This window comes from Hesperophylax consimilis, chromosome 3 (genome assembly GCF_061612785.1).
Source record: "Hesperophylax consimilis isolate HC1 chromosome 3, BYU_Hcon_1.0, whole genome shotgun sequence".
Classification (NCBI taxonomy): domain Eukaryota; kingdom Metazoa; phylum Arthropoda; class Insecta; order Trichoptera; family Limnephilidae; genus Hesperophylax; species Hesperophylax consimilis.
Genome location: NC_142838.1, coordinates 35,809,437 through 35,832,634, shown reverse-complemented (window position 1 = coordinate 35,832,634; position 23,198 = coordinate 35,809,437). Strand labels below are relative to the sequence as shown.

Below are 23,198 nucleotides of genomic sequence, written 5' to 3'. Positions count from 1 at the left end.
GTGAAAGTTTTCATTACAATGCCTCAACTGATGTTGAAGTTATATGCCTCCAAAAAAAAGTGATCCACTGTTGACCAAGTCACCCTATAGCAGTTTATAGTTAGAAAATTCTAGCTGTAACACAGGTATTCAGTATAAACTAGTTTTAACTAGAGAAAACTTACGACGACTTACTAATGACTCGAAATTAATGACAGATATTATTTACAACGATAGCTTGAAGTCAGAAACTTTTCGCAAATGTGGTACTTTTTCATTAGATGAGCGACCTGTTTTGGTTATTGCATTCATATGTATAACGTTGGGTTAGGTTGGCACGGGAACCATCCGAAATCAATGGCTGGTCCTCAGTGTAAAGCATTCCCCGAGGACCAAACTACTCTTGTATTCCGCCCGGGTGGGATGACGTAGTATGGGAACTGTGCACAAACATCGGTCTGTTTGATAAGGAAGGTACCTCTTCCAACCCTTGATTAACCCCTGTGTTCATGCCTCGCAACTCATATGGGCGCAGAGCGTGGGAGAGATCTTTGAACTGTCTCAAATTAGTAGATCCCGACAGTATTTCAGCGGGGTAATGGATTGTATGTTGAACCAAAGTTGGTCCCTGAAAAGTAAACACATCTGTACAAGCCGGCCCTTGACAGCTTTTGTTATCGTGCATGTATCAGACGAAAGGGTGTTAAAAGTTTAGGGTGATACAAAGTTTAACCTTTCGCTGCCGGTGTCATTACACGGATACACGAATAAAAATCCTGATTTCACATAATTTTGTAACACAAACAACCCAAAATTTAACAAATTGGGGGTGAAATGTGTATATTCAAAATTACAGAACCTTTCTTCTACTGGAAAACAGAATAAATCTAACCTTAAAATATTTCGAAGCCCATCGAAAATCACTTTTGATTGGATTTTTCGCAGATAATATAATTTTTATTGTGTTAAGTTGTGGTTAGGTATAAATTACTAGTCAATAATTTTTTGCCTTATGCGAAGAATAATCGAGCATTGGCTCGTAATTTCACTTTTTATATTTTAAAATAAAATATTATAAGGTTAAAATACAAGTAATAAACAAAATGAAGTATAAAACGTAATGAAACATACCTACTAATTTCACAGGCATTAGACAGGTAACTCGTATTGTTTACCTTTAGCGAGACAATCTAGATGAATCTACGATCGCTACAGAGATATATACAGTATTAAAATATGATCATAAACAAACAAAAAAACAGATGAATTGTACATAAAACAGAAATATGAATTAATGAGAAACGTAGGTAAATCAGTAGAAATTGGGTATGCGGGGGCTCAATAATCACATTAGACTAGAATAAAGTAGGGACCAAAATCACTTTATTTTATTTTAAATGTGTATTTCTTTAATTTAAATTTTTGACAAATATCGTTAATTTCACAGGCTTGCTAAAAATAAATTTCTGACGCTTTTCAAATTTGTCAATAAAAAAATATAATTATATTATAAAGAAAATTGGTAATATTTATTTTTGAAATGCAATCTGATCCCGAGGCAATTAATACAATATCCAGTGATTCTTCACGGGTCTGCGGGTCTGCGCTAGCATTATTATACAATACCTAATTATTGTAATCATTATTGTGTAATATTAATACGGTTCCTACTTACGCAGATATTATAATAATGTTTTTTTTTCGCAGCTTCAATACAACTGAATAAATAATGTACATTGAGGAAATTTATTATAAAGTTACGATTATTCGGTTGTAGGCTCGGATTATTTTTCCACAATACGGAATTCTCTTATGGAATTTTTCTTCTCCTAAAAGCTGTCATATTATTCAAAGCTCCGACGTTGAGCTGTTCAATGCGCAGAGCTCATCCTACTTTAGGCAAATATAACACGATTCCCCCATAACACGGAGGGGCTTAATCAAATGAAATATTCTATATTATATAAACTAGAAGCAGGCAATTTAATATGGAAATAGAACTCAATTCAGTCATTTGAGCCGTTCGTTTCGAAGATTGACATCAATATTTCCTATACAACTCATTCAACTGATTTTTTCTCGGTTTCTCCGCAGATTCAACGATAATATCAGAAAATAATAATTTAATAGGTTTCTAATAAATAAATTATTATTATGGAAAAATATGATTAGTATGACGATGTATGAATGTGAATGAGGTAAGGAGTGTGTGCCAAGACCGAGTTGTTTGACAGTCCGTCGTCTCTGCCTACCCCTGAGGGGAAGTGACGTGATAGTTAGTTAGTTAGTTTATGATAAATATTTTTGGAAGTAGGTTTATTGATAGTTAAAAAATATTGTAAAAAATGTAATATGCAAATATTGTAAATTAGATATTGAAAGAAGTGTAAACGCAGGAAACTCCATCAATGGAGGACTGAATGCAGTTGGCGCTATCAACCCAAGAGGCTAGCAGTCCACAATTGAGTGCCGATACTAACCCTGATGTATAGCAGCTAGGCATGGAACCGACAGAGGAAGGATGAAAGTTGAATGCTGTGGAAATGAGATCCTTGAAGCGAATTTGTGGTAAAACCATATAGAATTTCCTCTTTAATAATAATGCTAACATAATATTTGTATAACGCAGTTTTGTGCTACTTCACTTCAAGTGCGCTGCCTTTTCTCAGACCCTCCATACAGCATCCCCATCAAGCATCAAAGCTTCATAACTCATCATGGAAGCCGCCTGAAAATAGTTTAGTTGATCTAAAAAAATGGAGACGGAAAAGCTGTAGGTGCTATGATGCTAGAATAGTCCATTCACGAGTTTTCAGTTAGTGGTCTTAATTAATTTTCCATTCAATAAACGCAAACGCAAACAGTTAAATGACGCGCTATACGATGAGATAAGACACAATTAATTGAATACTTGAGGCAAGATGAGTACAATAACAATGATTAAAATGTAAGTACAAAAGTTCAAAAGTAAATTACCAGAAAATCTAAGACGGATATATCAGTAAAAGTTTGGTGTTCCATCATCTGGGCCTGCGGGCATACGACATGATTGCTGCACGGATTAAAAAAATCCTTAGACGTGTAGGTGTGTACTTTCAATTACACCAAATCTTCGCCCGAAGGAAGATAATTTAAATGCTCCGGAGAATATGTTTTAATCGCGAGTATTCGTACTAAGAATCTGACTACAATAGATAGGTACGAAAAAATACTAAACAAAAACATTTTATTAACAATTTTTGCCAGTGGAACAAGTATGGTATTTTCTTTTGTAGAATTTCATGAGGAAGAAGAAAATGGTGGAGGAAAAATATAATGGGTAGAGGAAAATTTGGAAATAGTACCTCAATATTCAGATCTGGTCGCACGATTCTGAATAGTGATCTTTCTTCAGGGAGATACTGAAAGTATCTATCACTCTGGAACGTGCCTCGAATATATTTTAAATTGATAAATTAGTAAATAATACAAATTAATCAAATAAAATTTACTTGCGCACGCTGGGGTTTTATCCTCCGACTTCCAGATTTGTAACAACGGATTGCAACTACTTAACCACGAAGTTAATGCATCATCCATTTATTAGCTGCTGAGTTAGATGAGACCTGTCACGTCACTGACGTTAACCCGACAAGCGCTCTCAAAACGTGGGTGAGCCACCATACAAATAATGTCACAGCGGCAGAACAGTGAACATCTCAGTACCTGTTCTTTGGCACTTGTATCGTTATGGAATGCCAATGTTCGTGGTAAGTTCTCACGCCACAGTCTCCCTTCCCCCCCTGGCCACAGTGCAGCATCCAGCGGTCCAACAAGCATCGTGAGAACATCTTCTGTAGTAGGTCTGACTCTGTGTACACATCCATCTCGCCGCTGCTTGTACAATAGCGTGGAGCGACATTGCAAAAATCAAATCTCGGTATTGTAATAGCTGCCAAAAGATGCTTCATGTCATTCATATTCTCGTAAAAATACTTAAAAAAATCTAAACTTATGTCTTCATTCAACAACCTAGCGATTTCGTAACGTAAAAAACGTAAATTTAGCCTTTTTTCCCCAAAATCTGAGTACAGTCTCAAAAATATAGAATAATATCCATTACTTTCAATTGCATTTACCTTATTGAACATTACACGATTTATAAAAAAAAAAAACACTGCATAAATTGCTGTTAAACTAGAGAGTTTTGTGAGCGCTGTGGAGATGGGGGGGATAATTTCGCTCCTATTGTTTCGTCGCAGAAACTAGATGCGACTTGCATCTAGTTTCGTTTCGGCTACCGCTGACCGTAGACGTGTTAGAATCCTTGTCCGATTAAATTTTAACACATATAATTGTTGTGAAAATGAATGCAAATTACACGAGAAGCAAAATTTTATGTCCAATATTCGGGGCACCAACTGAAATGAACTCTCAAGTGTTACTTACTGTCTCAGAAGTGATTGAACATTATTTGTTCTTACGATATGAGCGTAATCTTAACTCTACAAAAAAACCGTCAGTATTCGAAATAAAAAGTGTTATATCTGCAATTGTTGAAGGAATTTGGAAGCGCGCTTCTATTCCCATTGTTTCACACAATCGAGTGATGAAACTGATCCAAGATCATTATAACGAATACTTAAAACTTAAAAATTGGCCAAAAAAAAGTGTTTCATAAAATCAAAATGAATAAACTTTTCGATATTGCTTCATGCAAATGTAACAATCTGAATATGTGTTCCTGCGAAAAGACGCGCAAGGTACCCACCAAAGAACAAGCATTCCTTTAAGACCAAAGATCCTCGAGAAAAATGATGCTGGGAGCAATAGACACCGACACAACAAAAAAATTACATCGGAAAATGAGGATGCAAGCTCGTTTATCTGAACTTGCTTCGAAGGTCAGCTCATCTACAGCATCAGCGACAAAACCACGTCAACCCTTTTTTTATGAAAACCAATCATTTTCTTCACATTCTTCGCAACCTCCAGAAAATTCCTTGCAATACAGGCAAAACCCACTGCTGTCAATACAGGCAAAAAAATGGAACTACTAGATTCATGGAATTGGAATTAGGTCATCCGTTACAATGGTTTATCTGTCAGCTGCATGCAAACGAACTTTCCCTTCGCCACTTGTTTCAACACTTAGATGGTGCTACAACAGGACCTAAAGGGTTTTCAGGACCTATTGGAAAACTTCTTTCAAGCAGCTCTAAAAACACCGTTATAAATTATTCACCAATACACTTTGAGATGCACAAACTCAACGCAGATGAATTGAAAAATTTGAGCACGGACCAAAAATACTTGTACGAAATATGTTTTGCAGTTACAACAGGTCACTGCCCACCAAATTTAGCAAACCGTCATCCAGGTAGTATTTGTCACTCACGCTGGTTGACGACAGCAAACTCAATACTTCGATTATATATAGGAACAACTAACCCTTCAGTGAACCTAAAAATTCTTGCTGAATATGTTGTTAAAGCATATGCTCCGACATGGTTTGAGATAAAGAGGCACCCGTCGTGTAAAGATGGGGCATTACATGTTTTTACTATAATAAAACTCACCCGATATTTGAGCACCGATCTACGAGATATAATTAATCCAGTAATTCAAAGAAACGCCTATTTTTGCCACCCGGAAAATCTGCTACTATCCATGATAATGGATGACAACCTTATTGTAAGAGAATTGGGTTTGAGGCGAATATTAAAGGCGCGAGATAGATGTCCGAGTCCATCTGTTGTTAGAGACTTTATTATTCCAACAATAAACTTTTCAGCAAGTAAATATTACGATATTATCAACTGGCAGGAATGCGAAGTTACACCGCCACTGATACTATCCGAAATCAGTAATGACGACCTAGTCAAAATGATAAATAATTTGGGTGAAGAAAAGGACAGTATTGAATTTGCCAGATTTCCCTGCCACACTCAAGCAGTCGAGAGGTGCATCAAATTAGTTACCCAGGCATCGTTGTCTACAGTTGGGCCTGAAGCAAGAGATGGATTCATTCAGGCGACAATAAAATCTAAGCATATAATGCCCGAATTTCACACCAAATCTCATTTCAAAACACGATAAATATTATAAAACTTCGATAAAGTTTAAAAAAATCCTCTTTGTTAAAGTATTTTATTTAATAAAAAACATGTTTCTCAAAAACACGAAAAAAACAATAAAAAATCAATAATCCTCTTCAAAAAACCAAAAATAGACCCCGCCTTGAAACTATGGTAATTTTATTTTTATTTTCACATGTGTTATGCACCTTATTAGCTATAAAACCCCTAATAAAATTGTATTTTTGCTATGAATATCGCTTGTTTATAATGCTTGGCAGAGTTTTCAGCGACTTTTTTCATACAATTTTTTTCTAAATATAAATGTGCTGGTTGTTGAATAAAGGAATGTTTCGATCGAGTTGATTTTTTTAGACGAAAGAGGTGTTATATAAAGGCAAATTTTTTTTGCTATTACAGTACTGGCATCTTTAAAAAAAAAGTCCCATACAACGTCACTCCACCCTATTGTACAACAACACATCAGAGATGTGCCTTGGCTAGTGATGTGCACCTGGAAATATTTCCTGACCTAATATAAATTCGCCAAAGATGTTTTTTTATTATTAAAATTATTCTGAACGAGGTCGTCTCATTATTTTTGTTTTTATTTTGATGAAAATGAATTATATTTAAAGAGTAAGTTAGTTGTACGATATCTCCAACAATGACGAAGTTGTGAGCTTTCAAAGTAAACTTGGTTAAAACAGTTACAATTGTGTCTCGTGACGTCACCCGAGACACTATTATTAGGCTTATCAACCGGCCGTAAATATCAACATTCTTTGTCGTATTATTCGGTATTTTCAAAAAATTCAACAAATTATTTCAGCAGGCTCTAACTAATATGATACATTTGTAAATAACATGAAGTTTCATTGCCGGAGACAACCTCATTGGTTAGTCAGCGGATTTCATAATTTATATGAAAATTTCCGCCATATTTCCTGTTTCAGGAATATTTCCCATAAATGAATTCCCGGGGTTTTACTCATCACTAGCCTCTGCGCAGTATTATGTGAACTTTCACTCGGCTTTAATTATGTAATGTGTACCTAATAGACAATATAGGCACCACCGGGGTCCGCGAAAGAACCCGTTGTGATCAAATCATTATTCTCCGCGTAACTTACGACTCGAGTATTCTCATCATTGGCAAAACAACACAATACTTAGAAACCAATTCGAGGGATTCTAGCAATTACGTTACTGTCGCGTCGTGCGATGTAATACACGCCACGTAACTAATTAATTTAACTACCAACAACTTGTTGCCTGAAGTTAATACTTCAACGGGAATCGATTTATTTGAAGGAATGAATTTTATCATCGGAGTGTCAATCCATTCATTTCTACTTTTTACAAGTCGATTTAAAATGCTGGGAAATAACTGAAAACTAAGACAGAGATAATATAGTTAGCCACACACAGATTACAAAAAGATTTTGTGTCGTATTCTGTTGGTGAGCCGATAAATAAACGGCGAGACAAAAGTAAATAAAAAGATTAAAATAATAAATAAATAATATTTGAATGATTTGTATAGCGCCGTTTTTGTGCAAAATCACCTCAAGGGAGCTCTACAAATATGTAATACATTACTATAAATTTACAAATGTTTTTATTCTTATTTATTTATATTCTTACAGGCAGATAATATACAGTACCATACTTATGACATACAGATGACCAATACATATATTGTCAAATTGTGATATTCGAATGTTGCCACCGAATCGTTGGATTGGTCCAGTTCAATTTATTTTAGACATAAAAGAGATAAACTCATTAATGAATCGTTTGAACCGGTAAGCTCGATTTTTTAGAACTGGAATATCAATTAAAACGCAGGGTAACCACACTCTATACGACAAGCAGAAATAGGAACCCCGCTCGAAAGTTTGTTAGCACATCAAGGTGTAATCAACGTATAATCTTAATTAATCAATAAACACATAATAATGTGAAAACTTATTATCTTTCTATTTTTTTTTTTGATTTTCTTCTATAAAATGATAAACAAATTAATGATTATCATCCTCCCAGCCTTGCGACCCCTTCCTTTGGATAGACGGTGAGCTCGGACGTCGTGAAATTAGTACAGCTTTTCTGTCAGAATTTCATGGTCAACTCAACTGTTTTCATCCCTGGTTCATTTGGCAAGGGTGCGTAGTCTGGAAACACGTCAAAACGCGCGTCCAACTTTTGTATATGGTTGTCATTCGGCACATGAGAAGAGGCCCCCTTTCTACGACTCGTTCTTGATTTCTACAGCTGGGCTGGGGAATGATTTAACTTCAAGACCCATGCTGACAATTATATTTGATTTTCCTCTCCTCAAAAAGACCCTACACCCGGCATCTCCAACGATGACATACGCCCTGAGGGAATTTATTTTCCTCCTGTGTTGAGTTAATGTATTTGTTGCAGGTTGCAGTCAAAACCGTTTTTAGTTAGAACGCGTTTTCTCTGTTAAAGTTTTAATAACTAACTGATAACGGGTTTTCACTGTAACATATGTATACAAGAGATTTGGAACACCCATTTAACTCTCAGAAAATAAGACCCTGCTTTGTTATATTATTTTTTCGACTGTATCTACCATTAGATGAAGTATTTCATGACTAGTAAAAGGAGAAAGAGAAGCTTTTTAACTGTAGTCTAAATGCGGCTTACATTATTCAATACAGCCAAGGGACGGTTAAATGTCGCGCGGTCTGAAGTAAAGTTCACTGATTGGATTTCCTCCCAGCTTCTACAAACACTCCGCTCAATCTTCCTACCCATAATGCTTCAAACCCAAACTAAACATATTATGACTCATGGGCCTACTTGGGAACTTTAGAACTTTGATGAATTTAAGCCCAAATCGATAAATTAAATTTTATTTCACATCCATCATCGATAAATGAGAGACATTAGAATATTGTCGTCCACAAACTTATTCACAAAATATATTTCTAGTAGTTCAGACCTCGCGTCCTAAATGTTTCCACATGTTTCTAAAAATCAAAACAGAAATTTTCTCTGAAATCATAAGATTTGTAAGTAAGTTCCTGCTTACATATCTACAGACTTACATATCTATTATAAACCATACATATTTCACATAACATTATTTCACATTTCAAATAATATATTATACAATTAGTCCAATGAAATATCACCATCTCAATGACAATTATTTTTTAAACTTTCTTAAGGCCAGTAATGTAAAAAGATATGAAATTCTCTCAGATAATCAATTTGGTTTCCGAGAGAACATGGGAACAAGTGATGCTGCATTAAAAATGATCACCACAGTCGTAGAAGCTCTTGATACTGGCAATAAAGCAATGGCCGTCTTTTTAGACTTGTCTAAGGCATTTGATACCGTATCCCACGGTTTACTCTTAAAAAAACTCAGTTCAATGGGTATTGTTAATAAATCTTTAGATTGGTTCAGATCATATCTTGAAAATAGAACACAGAGAGTAATAATTAATGATCACATTAGCTCAAATAAATCAATTGTATATGGTGTTCCTCAAGGTAGTGTTCTGGGTCCAATTCTATTTTTGTTATATATTAACGACCTCTGTAAACTGAAATTTTCTGGATCTTCAATTGTATTTGCAGATGACACTGTCTTGGTGTTTGCTGCTGACACGTGGAACGAAACGTATGCTAAGTGCGAGGCAGGATTAAGGGCAGTCAAAAATTGGCTTGATCAAAACTTGTTAACCTTAAACATGAACAAAACTAAATATATTACTTTTAGCATTTCCTCTGTAAATCAACCATCTTTGGAACGTTCATTAAAAATACATTGTTGTGTGCAGGAGTGTAACTGTCAATCTTTGGAAAGAGTAGACAACATCAAATACCTGGGTTTGATTATTGATAAAAATTTAAAATGGAACAATCACATTACTACATTAAGAAACAAAATAAGAAGGCTAGCCTACATTTTCAAAAATCTAAGAAACATATTGGACAAAGTTACATTAAAAACTGTATATTATGCTCTAGTTCAATCAATGCTTTCATATAATGTTGTCTGTTGGGGTTCTTGTAACAAGACTACCTTTAGAGCCTTTGAATGTTGCGCAAAAATTAATTTTAAAAATAATGTATAAGAGAAATTTTACGTATCCATCAAAGTTATTATATAGTGAAAGCAAAATTATGACAATAAGGCAGTTGTACATAATACAGGCTCTCTGTAAATTTTTCAACAACACTATTACTGCTAAAAGATCTCAACAAGTGCGCAGCACTAGAATGGGTTCTTCTTTAATGTATCAGCCGGTGTATACCAGAACATCCTTCGGACAAAGGAGTTTTTCATATAAAGCTCCGTTGCTATATAATATGCTTGGAGAAAATATGAAAACTATAGGTACGTTAAATTCATTCAAGAAAATGGTCAAAATCTCCGTACTAGCTGAGAATGATGATTTTGGATCACCCATGTTGTCGCTTATATCATAATTCCTTGTGGAAGCTCTGTTTCGATACAATCCTTATTTACTTACTGCGCATGCACTTATTTACTTCTAAAATAACTTTTGGTTATTTATTATTATGTTACTTATTATTATTATTATCTACTTAATTATCGTATTAATATTTACTTTAATTATTGTCTAGCTAAAATATTTACTTACTTACTTTTTATTATAATATTATCTACTTACCTATCGGTTATTATTTACCTTTTTTTATTTAGTTATTTTTATTTTTTCTTATAATCTATTATTCATACTATCCATGTTGTAATTGTTAGTATGGTTACCCTATGCTTGTGTCTGATAAGCCAGCACAGGTACCTTGTACTTTAGTTAACAGAAGAATATTATTGTTGCCAACTTACTTAATAATGCTTCTTTTGTTGACTTTTTTGTTTTTTGTTTTTATTTTTTTCATACATTTGTTACTAAAATTTTGTTTATTTTTGTCTACCGGTCTCGAAACGTCCGTGTCATAAACTTTTCTTTTTTTGTTTAAATTTAATTTAATGTTGTTATTATTTTACATTTACATATATGTATTTTTTTAAATGATATTATTGTAAAGCTGCACATCTTGATACAGGAATGCCCTAGTGAGATGTGCAGAGTATGCTTTTTATGTAAAAACTGTTTTTTGAATTAAATAAATAAAATAAATAAATTAAGTAAGTTCTATAATAGTTATTATTCCGATTTGACAGCTCGTACTATGAATCACGATTACGCGAACTCTGACAGGATAAAAAGGTAGTATCCAACACGTCGACCATCTTAAACCGGAACCAGTTGAAGCAGAACTTAATGAACTAATTTTACTCACAGAATATTTGTTTTGAATATATTAATTCGGTTGATCCGATTCGGTAAGTAAGTTATCGAATGATTAAATAACATTGCGGCAAAACAAATTTCTTAAGGCGATGCCACACGTAGTAATGCAAAATCATGTGTTTTTGGTTTGAAAATTTGGTCGCCTAGAAATGTTTCAGGTGCTTTAATTAAATACTGCGAGTAGAATACATCTTGGCCTTTGAAATAATCGAGTACATTTTAGATAAGTCTTTTTATAAGCCCAGAAAAAAATTATGTATAAGGCCCATGAAAACTGCTTTAAAGTTCAAAATCTCGCACTTACGAACCCATTTTCGATTATGATTGTATTGTATAATGTGGAAAATTAAGTTATTTATAAAATGATTTAAAAAAAAATAAATATTTATGCCTGAACATCCACAAAATAAAATAAAAAGCACTTTTTGGCCATGTTTTTTTCATGCATAAATCAAAACAGGCGGGTGGTGTTAAGCGGGAATTTAAACCTTATCGCCATCTACGTAATGGTTGTCATTGATAGCGACTCAATTTAAAATATTACACGACGTAGTGCATCGCCTTAAAGAAAGATTTTTTAAATGCGATTCAAACCAATACCCGGTTCATTTAAGCATTGTATAAAATCCTTGACTTAAATATCGTCAATTTATTTTCATGAGACTGCTTTTTCCAAGCATCCGTTTCTGTTGAAATATGCTGCTTTAAGACTACGCATTATAGATACACAATTAAAAAAATTTTTTTGCTCATTTTATAAAGAAACCATTGAGATTACGGCAAATTACATTATTTTAGCGAGAATGAAAGGAATTGTGTTAGAATGAACTCTGGATTTAAGAAAGTTACAAACTTTTCGCAACGGTTTCACCTCGTAAGTCAATTATATCATCGGTTTCGGAACTTCCTAAGACAAGACGCCATTATATTATTATTGCATATTTTTCAATAATTCAATTCGGTACCGTTAAATCCATACGAATCGATGAATGTATGTTTTGTGCTTAATGTACATACTTAATGTTAATATTTATTATTTTTATGAACCCATCTAGGGGATAGCCTAAGACGCTATCAGAACTAAACGGTTTCCTGTCAGCTGAAATCGTATTTGATAAACTTATTTTTTAATGTGAATACCGCATAAGAATCCCAACTGCTCCCAACCGTCTGGAGCGAGTGAGACTATGGGATCCCCAATCGGGGTAAGTTGTGAGGCTGATGGCAGTGGGGAGGGGAATGAGATGAGTGAGAGGAAGGTTAGTAAGAACCTGGCTATTCAGATCTGGTCACCAAACACGGCCAAAGCCATGTCAAGCAATGTTTCAATTAACTTATCGTAGGAAGTGATTGAGACTTTTCTTCAATGTAAAAGCTTATCAGCGTTTATTTTCCAAATTGCTGACAAATAAGATGTTCAACATAATCTTGGAATCATCAGAAGATAAGAGAAGTTCCCAAATAGAGATATTGACACGACTAGATGTAAATGATAAATGCAAGTATTTCCTTTTTTAGCAATTTTTCCCGCCTTTTAGGGCAAATAAATGTGGATATGATATATCTTAGGCGGTTGCCTCATGATGCCTCAAGTCCCGCAAGACCTTGGACAGAAAAGTAAAGTTCGCCAAGTAAGGTAACGGTTTGCAACGTAGTCCATCGTGGAACTTTTCTGTGCAGAGTCTCACAGAATTCTGTTTACGTCGATTACTTGCCCATGAGGGAACCGCCAAACGATTTAGGTACTTAACTCATTTCAAAGAAGATATAAAATTCAATGTAAAAGACGTGTATTTGAGCTTTCTTTATAAGTAATAATAATCAATAACAGACAGGTTGTTGACAATGAGATGCTCTATAAGTTCAACCGTAATAATTGAATTGGCAGAAAATTGACAACAAACTACAACAAAATCACAAGGTTTCAACCATAGAATAAATAATAATACAAGGAGTGCCTTGTGGGCGTGTTTAGTGATTCAAATATAAGCTTAATTGAGGCCTATGTTTCCATAAAAAACTGTTTTTTACTATGATTACGAAAATCAAATGGGATAACGATATACAATTTCAGGCTAGTGTAAGAGAGTCAGATTGCGTGCAAAATGGTCTGGAACCAAAGGTACTGCTAAGTCAATAGCAAATTTGTTTCCATTCAAATTTGTATTGAAGGTACTTCTAGTTTTCTTCTTTACTTCAACATGCTTTTTGGCTTCCAAATACTGGGTTCAAATATAATTGTTGTGATAAATAATTTATTGAAGTTGGTAGGAATATTATAATATCCTAGATAAAGGACGTTTCCTTCACCTCCTTGCTGCCGCCCTCGGCCATCAGATGTCACCCACGACGGCTCACATTTCTTGACATAAGACATGCGACGTGCCACTAGTTAAATGTATTACAATATGTAATTATTATTTTTAGGTACATGTTCTTGGCAATTTCTAACAAAAAATACGCCGGGACTTAGTTATTATGTGTCACTGCAAAACGTTTACTGACGCAATTTCACATGACCGAAAAAATTTAGAAAACTTCCTAGTTAAAAAGGGACTGTAGGCCATCGTCGAATGAATTAATAGGTATCCTCATAAGCTTAAAATAAAATACCAATGTTTTGTCACGACGTCCGAACATAATATATTATTAAGACAAATGCAGGTGGATGAACACGTGTTACAATATTATTACAATTTACTTTATCAGGAAGCAGCTTGCAGTCCCATTTTTAACAGGATTGCCAGTAATATGGAAAGATTTTTGATAGATCAGCAATACTCGTATCAAATATTCGTTTTATGGTAAAAGATGTCCGTGACACCCAACGAAGAAACGGAAGAAGTGAACCAAAGTGAACCTAAGTGAACATAAGTGAACCAAATACTTGGTTGATGTCAGGCCATGTCAAGTGACAGAATAACAGAAGAGTATGTATGAGACGATGTATGAATGTGAATGAGGCAAGGAGTGTGTGCCAAGATACCCATGCCGAACCTGATAAAGGTTCACTAGATCCACTGAATCTATTAATGTATCTACCTACATAACAATTTGTTTACATTTCACCCTTGAATGCTTTATTCCCATATCCCTATGAAAATACAATAAAGGTATTTATACATGTACGAATAATAAATTTGGTCTATTTCCTTCAGTTTCAGTCAGAAGTCGAAACACGTGTTCTATGAATGTACGAAATTAAATTTCTAAATTTATTTGTTAAATCGAAATTTACTAAAATTTCAAAGTCAGGAAAACTTTTAATTCATTCGTTAAAGTCCTGCAATCCTGTTTTTAACCGCATTACCAATAATTTAAAGAGATTCTTGGTAAATTAGCACAAATAATTTTAAAATTAAATGATTTTAAGATTAAAAGTGATGCAATCAATCAGTTTTCTGTTAAAAAAAATCAATTGTATTATTTACATTTTTAAGACTGATATTGTAAAAAAAACTGAACTTAATAATTCAAACAAGAATCAAAAATGGCATGTATAACTCGTACCGATGTGATATTCACATAAAATAACCTCTGACACGTAGCTAGTTTTAGGGGTAGATCTGTCGTAAAACGGCCAGTAAATAATGTGATACTCCATTTGATTACGAGCGCAGACTATTGTAGGGTGGCAAGTGGCAAGTAGCAAGGGCGGGAGGGCAAAGGGCGGTGTTGTCACCCACGAGGAAAGTGATAACCCTCGCCAAAAACATTTTCGGCCGACCCCAAACGGAGCAACCCTTCTGAGTAGGTAGATACTTGTGTGGCCGAAACGACACCGAAAAAACGATGTCATTATTCTAATAATTTTATTCATTAGAGTTTCATAATGGTAGCTAGGTTTTTTTATAATCCTTTTTGATTGTAAATATCGCTTTTCCTACGTTTTATAATGATTTGCCTTGCTACCTATATTTTTGTGAATATAACACTTTTTTTAGGGTAAGGAGATGTGGAAGAGTAAGGTGGGGCAGTACCCGGCGCTTCATATCTGGTCACCAAACACGGCTAAAGCCGTTTCAAGCAACTTTTCGGTTCTGAATGTTGATCTTTCACCAGGGTGATACTAAGATTATCTACCACTCTTGAACGTGCCACAAGTAGGTACTACACAAGCTCAGATAAGAGAATCCATCCCATTATTTATTAATTATTTATTCATATTCTACATAAAACGGTCATGCACCAATATATTACGGAGAAGGTTTACAAATTTGAGGTAGATACAAGTATTAATAGGTCGTAAGGTCAGTTTAACTATTTTGTAACATGCGTCCAAAGATAGTTGCTGAACTGTCTGTAAGTGAGGCGGAAAATGTCGATGGTCAATGCAGAATCGTTAAGCAGTGGCGCGTTCTGATAGGCAGAAGTCCTTGCTTTCGTGGTGTAAAAAAGTGTATGGCACATATTAGTTAACCTCTTTCAATATAAGAGGATTAAGTACAGTCCCAGAAAATAGTTATATAAAATGTATACCTAAACACATTTTTCAAAGATGTTAAAATCAAGCATTCCTATTAAGAACAATGATGGATACAGTAATAGATAGTACTTAAATTCTCTCCTATACAGGTAACGCATAAACCTATGTTGTACTTTTTCTATTTCTAGAATATGGTTTTGTTCACGGAGGGCCAAACAGTGCAGCCATATTCCAGGATAGTTACTGCGAATAAGAGCTTCATGACTTTTACGTATTTCGATTCCGATATTAAATGATCTCGGATTACGAAGAACAAATCCAAGCATTTTGTTAGCGCGGGAGACAATGTCAGATGTGTGGGGTTTGAAAGAGAGATTTGCTTAAAGCTAGACTGGCTTTAGATACTAGCCTACTGGCTTCCTCACTAGCTTACTAGATTAAAAACGTTTCCATGCAACTAGAGTTACTATCTTGCTAGGTATCAAACGGCGCTTGGCGCGAGTAAAATTTTGACGCCTCTTGTGAAAACCAGTAGACGCCTAGATAGGTGAACACTGTAATCAATAATATTATATGTATTTTTGTGTAGTGTAATTTTACGAGAAATAATCTCAAGGGCGATGAGTTAGGACTGTTAGGTGCGGACTGCTCCAATTGCGTATACAATTTATTTCATCAAACATACCTACGTACTATATAATTTGTACAAAGTCTTTATCTAATAATTATTGTAAGACGAGTTATCGCAACTTAATTAAATTAATTTGTAATTAAGTTAATTGTTTGAGATTTAAGATTCGCTGAGACCTTTCACTTTTGTTTATAAATCTGTACCAAAAATGTAAATATCTGAAAGTTTCAGTAGAAGTGAGTTTCGAATTTCAGTTCTTACAAATTGAATTTTCATGCAAATTAAATCTGATTTCCAAAATCTAATGAAACAATTGCAGTTATTCATTTAATTCTCCGGAAAATCTTTAATTAGAAAGAACAAAGATGTTTTCCTGGTCTTTATCATTATGATTAGTTTAAATAGAATTCCGATGCGCAAGTAAAACATTCTTGGTAGGTACCTACTACATTTAATTCAACGATCAAAACTTCATAGTCCAACAGACATGCGAAAAACAAAGATGTGAAATTTAAAATATAATATAATTTATATATAGATGGTTTGGGCATGTTTGAACGAAGAAAGGAGTGTAAGGAGAATATATAGCGCAAATGCGAATGATAGCAGAAGTCGGGGACGCCCGAGGAAGATATGGCACAATCAAGTGAATCAGATACTTGCCACCGACAGCATAGACTATTTCATCTCCCGACCTGCAGGACTAACTTGCCAATGGTCATGCCTGTGGGGAGAGCAGTTTTGCTGTTGAACAGAATCAATTCGGATTTCGACATATGTAGCATCGGTGAAGCTGCCTTTAAAAGGCAAGCTCTATTGATGCTGGTATAGTTGATACACCGCTTATTTATCACGTAATACCATTTACAAATGTACCTACTTAAAAACGAATTCAAATGTATTTTGTAATGTTATTATAGGAATAAACAAATTGAATTGAATTGAATTGAAGAGTCAGAATAATAGAATACGATGTATGAATGTGAATGAGGTAAGAAGCGTGTGCCAAGACCGAAAAATGTAATGATGGTTAGTTAGTTAGTTATACAACATTCTGAATTCGATTATTATGAATTGGAACCATAGACTATTCAATTCATAGACTAATCAATGATTGGAACTCATACATAATTGTCAAACTCAAACAAAAACTACGATATATTTCACACAACCCGAAGTCAAACAAATTATAATTTTCATTTCGTATTGAGCGATTGACTTGAGTAGGGAAAACTTATACGGAGGAACTGAATATATTATGCAAATAATAAATCACGTAGTACCTTCATAACCTAGGTAGGTGTGTGAATTGTTTAGGTTAGTTTTTCTCCTACTCTTCTCTTACTACCTACTCTACTCTAACTAACTAATTAGAGATAACCATCACACCGTTTCCCGCAGGGATAAAAAGAGAGGAATGACCGCCAAATAACTCGGTCTTGGCACACACTCCTTGATTCGTCCACATTCAAAGATCGACTCAAACAAACTATTCTGTTATTCTGACTCTTGTCATAGCCTGACTCAAGTATTTAATAAGTAACAATATTTGGATGATTTATATAGCGCCGTTTTTGTGCAAAATCACCTCAATGGATTTGATTCTTGTCTTCCTCGGGCGTCCCAGACTTCAACTCCATTCGCATTCGCGTAATATATATATATATATATATATATATGAAATGGATATATATTTAATCGCTGTATTGATTTAGCTATGTTATGTAAAACACCCAATCTGGCGTACGGCGTACTAAAGGTTTGCTAAATACAAACATGCTTTACAACAAACTGTTCATGTTTATTTTTTATAAATATCATCAAAGATACCACATGATGCTCTGTAACATAGGACATAATCTTTCATATGACCTAGCGGACTACTGTTGTTATCATATGCAATTATTGAACTTGTACAAAAGAACTCGCTATGATAAATTGCACTGTACCTGCTTATATCTTTCATACTCAGTTTCTTAAGTTATGTACCATGCATTTATTATTGTTCTCATGAACATCTTACCTATAATAATGTATTAATTTCAATACAGTCCATTTTATACATACATACTAGCAAGGTGTTAAGGGATTTACATCAAGTACTTTCGTTGTATTGTATCATATACAATTATAAAATGGGGGCCTCAGCACGGGTACCCACCAAGTAATGCCCGCATACCAACTAATTTTTATTTTTGATACTGCTAATTTATCAACAAAAAAAAAATTTAATTAAAAACTTTCTTTTCATTCCTTGTTCTTTTGTTTTTTTTTTATTTTCGTATAAATACAGTTGTATATTTATCAGAAGATTTGGAATGACAGAAAAAATAAGCATAAATTGTAATTTTTTTTTTAAATATACTCATAATAAGTAGTAATTGTTGATTGAGGTACTAGTAAATATTGAATCATTCAACGGGTTTGAAATAAGCCGACATAGCTCAGTGGTTTCAGAGCACCTGACCGGACATCAGAAGGCACGGGTTCAATTCCCGTTGGCGGCATTTATTTTTGCTCGGGAGATATTTTCAATTTGTATTGATATTTCAGGCGACTAATTATTTGTTATCTTTTATGCTTATACATAAAACCTTGTCATAAAACATTAGTTTATGATTAAAAAATAATAAAATATTAATAATAATAAAATATTAGGCTGCGAAATTTCTATGAGTACAACTGTGATATTAATTTTCAACTTTAAGCCCCCGCATTCGCAATTTCGTACGATTTATAGAAAGTTTCTCTTTAAATTTTAAGTTTTTAAGTTCCATAAAAAAAATGTTAATTTTTAAAATAATATGTATTCATTTGCTATGCCGAAACGTTAATTATATGAAATACCCTCGATAGAAAAAAATTGCAAAGTAAGATCCGAAATTTATTAAAATGTTGTTATTTAATATGTTATAGGCATGAACAAATTCACAGTGTATCTTTAAATGCAAGTAAAGCCTTTGTAGAGAGATGTATGCTCTATTTCAAATGAGTCGTGTTTTATTGAATATTTTCACAATTTTCGCTTCATTAATGTCGTTTCTCAATAATAGCGCCCCCCCTCTAAGATTCATATCTACATATCTCCCTTTTAAACCATCTTTCAACGCTTACTACGGGGCCTTAAACAGATCACTACTGAAAAGATAATCTATCAAAAATTATGGACTAAAGTATTAGATTAAAGAGCCTCTGGGAGAGGGAGGAGAAAACCACAACTTTTCACCATAAAATGTATTGTTATTTCGTCAAAACAATTTTTTCATGAAAGTCAAATTTAAATTTTTTATTTGGTTCACCTTTCCAAAAATATTTCTAGTAGTCAGGTATTGGAATTTTCGCCCAGAAATTGGATGCATTCCGGAAACATTGCGTCGGTAGGTAAATAAAATATTACAATTATGGAAACGAATATCATTTAGCCCGGATGTCCGGTATGGTAGGTTTATGGTTTATAATAATATAATGCGAGTTCTTTCGGATTATGTGAATTCAGTGGCGCTTCACAAAACCCAAGCTCCGCGTAAATGGGTGATTTATTCGCCACCGATTATTGCCCATTAATAAATAAATAAATATATGAATATGAATAGCGCAGCTTGACAAGTGCGCACAAGGGCGATGATGGTCTCTTCGGCTAACGATATGTATATGTATTATAGATATATTCCATAACGCAGGGGAAACGAATTTATTTCTTGTTAGTTTATTTATTTATTCTTGGCTAATTTATATAGCGCCGCTTTTGTGAGAGATCACCTCAGGGGCGCTATTATTATAAATCTACATTTTTACTAAGAATTTATTTGTTGTCAGTTATTATAAATATACATTTTTACTAAGAATTTATTTGTTGTCAATTATTATAAAACTACATTTTTACTTAGAATTTATTTCTTGTTAATTATTATAAAACTACATTTTTACTAATAATATAGGATAGCACTAGGACAATATGGGTGAGCACGTGAAATTATGTATTTTAAATACATTTTTTTGTCTCAGAACCGACAAATTTTAATAGTCGTATTCGGAAAACGTCAATTCAGAAAACATTTTAATTCTTATACTTTAAAATGATAATTGTCATTGGAAAAGTTGAAAAAATAAAAGTGCAAGTAAATTATCTAATTGAAAAAATACAATAATATCGTTACTTAGAGGTCAAATTAAATGAAATTAAGTCTTAAAAAATAAACTGAAACAAAAACCAAAATAGCATATTCTGATATTTTTAAAGGAAGTTTTAAACTAAACTTAAAAATGTAGTACCAATATTTTAAAATGAAGTAGTTTGAGTTTTATAAAACATGCTGTTTTTTGATGTGTTCGTAATTCATTCACAAAGCGATAAAGCTACCATTTAAGTGCCTCGGAAAGTTTACTTTAATTGGTTAAACTTCACACACCCTTGTCTTACTTCACTTAACCACATTTGAATACTTTAAGAATAAATCTTGTGTTTCCTTTCTCCCAAAACACCTTCAAGAAGAAATATATCTTACCAACACTACACTAACGAACCAACTATTCCGACATTTCCCAGGAGGATGGAACGCAACACACATTATATGTCCTTGCACACACTCCTTGCTACATCCACATTCTTTCACACTTTTCTATTAATAATAATAATAATAATAATACTTGGATGACTTGTATAGCGCCGTTTTTGTGCAAAAACACCTCAAGGGCGCTGTGTGTCTTGACATGACCGACCCAATAATTTTATTCACTAAATTATGAAATGTTTTCCTGACACGTCCCTGAATTATTTATCCCATTCCTTGTGCATATAGTTCAGTCTTATCACGGAGAAAAATGATACTGTTAAAAAAGTGATAGCATGACAATTTACTCATAAAATATTAGTAATTCAGAATATATCGAAAACACGAGTTCTTTTCTAAATAAATGTGTTGATATTGATGTATAAATATGTCAATATAAATATTAATATTTGTATGAACACGTATTTCGCCGTACTCATAAAACATTCGTTTTTAATTGATACTTTGTTAGGAACTCTGTCAATTCATTCGTTAAAGGCCTGCAGTTCCGTTTTTAACAGGAAAACGAATAATTTGACCAGATTTTTAATTAATTAACGGTGTTTTACATCGGTAAGCTTTCTTCGTAGCAAGATCTCATGTTCTACCTCCGGATTACGCAAACACGCAGGATTTAAAATAAAAAAGTTGAATTTTCTTATCGTTATGAAATTTCATTAAAATCCTCAAAACGTTACTTTATTTTCATAACGCTAATGAGCCTTTTTTCGTCAACCAACGCACAAAAGTATAATTAATATATCTATATTTAAATGGGGCTCACTTTAATTTTAAATGTGCTTCTTTTCACGTCCCAAAAAGGCGTAGCCCACAAAAAGGCCCCGACCCCGTGATAAGCTCCCCTGGTCCCTTGGTCCCCCTCCCCTTCCTAGCAAGCTGGGGCCGCTGATAAAAAGAGGGGGAATTAAATCCAATTGTCCGCTCGTTACACTTTACAAGTGCTCCAACTATTCCACCCGTTTTTTATCTTGCACTAATTCTAGACGACAGCGGCTCTCCAAATGTTATGCGCCCACTGTGATGTACCTTCCTACTTTTTTATTCTCATAGTTATTAATGTTTATTGGTGGTAATAAAGTTATTTCAATGGATTTTTTGTAGGTCTAAATACATTTCGTAGTTAGAAGAGTTATAAAATGATTATATTTTATATAACTTTTATGATTTCAGCTTTCGTTTTCGAGTAAATCGAGCTAGAAGTTGGAATTTTTTAATCAAATAAAAAATAATAAAAAACCAGCTGCTATGTGTTTATTATCTATTTATTTCTGCGTGTTCTCTCCATAAAACGTATAATCACTCATAAATTACGGAGAAGATTACCCAATTTGAGGTACACGGAGAATAAAAAAATTCAGAGGCGGGTTTACCAATTTTTAACATGCATCAAAAAATAGTTATTAAACTGACTGTGATCGATGTCGATGGTCGATGCAGAACTGTTAAGCACGTGACTCGCTCTGTTGATTGAGCAAATGTTTATTATCTTTTAAAATGCGTCGAAGTGTGGACCAAATTTTTTTACCCTTTAGTTGCCGAAAAAAAGGAAAAAAAAATAGAGCCATAGTATTCATTTCAAGGGGAATTTCACCAGAAATAAGGAAAAAATACATTTCTTCGGTATGCAGACACGCCAAGAATACCTCTCTAGTTTATTTCTTAGTGGCTTAATTATTTCGTCGAAGTGTCCATTTAATAGATAAGCATAATGTACTTAAATGGTGTAATGGGTTTTCACTGCATGTAACCTGGGATCAATAAATTTATATCAAACCCGGATAATAAACCCAGCATCCCGATTTCAATTCCTCCGTAGCACGTCGGCAGCCGATTCATCATAAGCTTTATCACGCGGGTCTCTGGGGCGGCTGAAATATGGATATTGAAACGAAAAGTATTTAAATTTATTATCAAAAATCCCAAGGCACACCATGTTAGGAGAATATCGTATCAGCTGGCCTATATTTTTCGGCGCTGATGTGGAAGTATTCGTTTAAATAATAACATGATAAAGCTCTGTTTTGAAAAAGTTTGAAAATCTGTGGTGCGGGATTAGTAATATTTTGCTCTCCGAGTTTCTTTTGATGATTCGCCTCTTTATTTACCGACACACTTTTTTCGTAAAATATAATTAAAAAACTAAAATATTGCTTAAATTATCAAAGCCTTTTTTAAAGGTTTTTTTTAACTTTTACTATTAGACAGATAGGT

General features: G+C 33.8%; 1 protein-coding gene across 1 annotated transcript in view; it reads left to right on the top strand.

The window, feature by feature from the left end:
* Positions 1-23,198, top strand: part of bib (MIP channel family protein big brain) — a 195,009-nt gene that overhangs the window by 121,184 nt on the left and 50,627 nt on the right. The window lies entirely within an intron of this gene.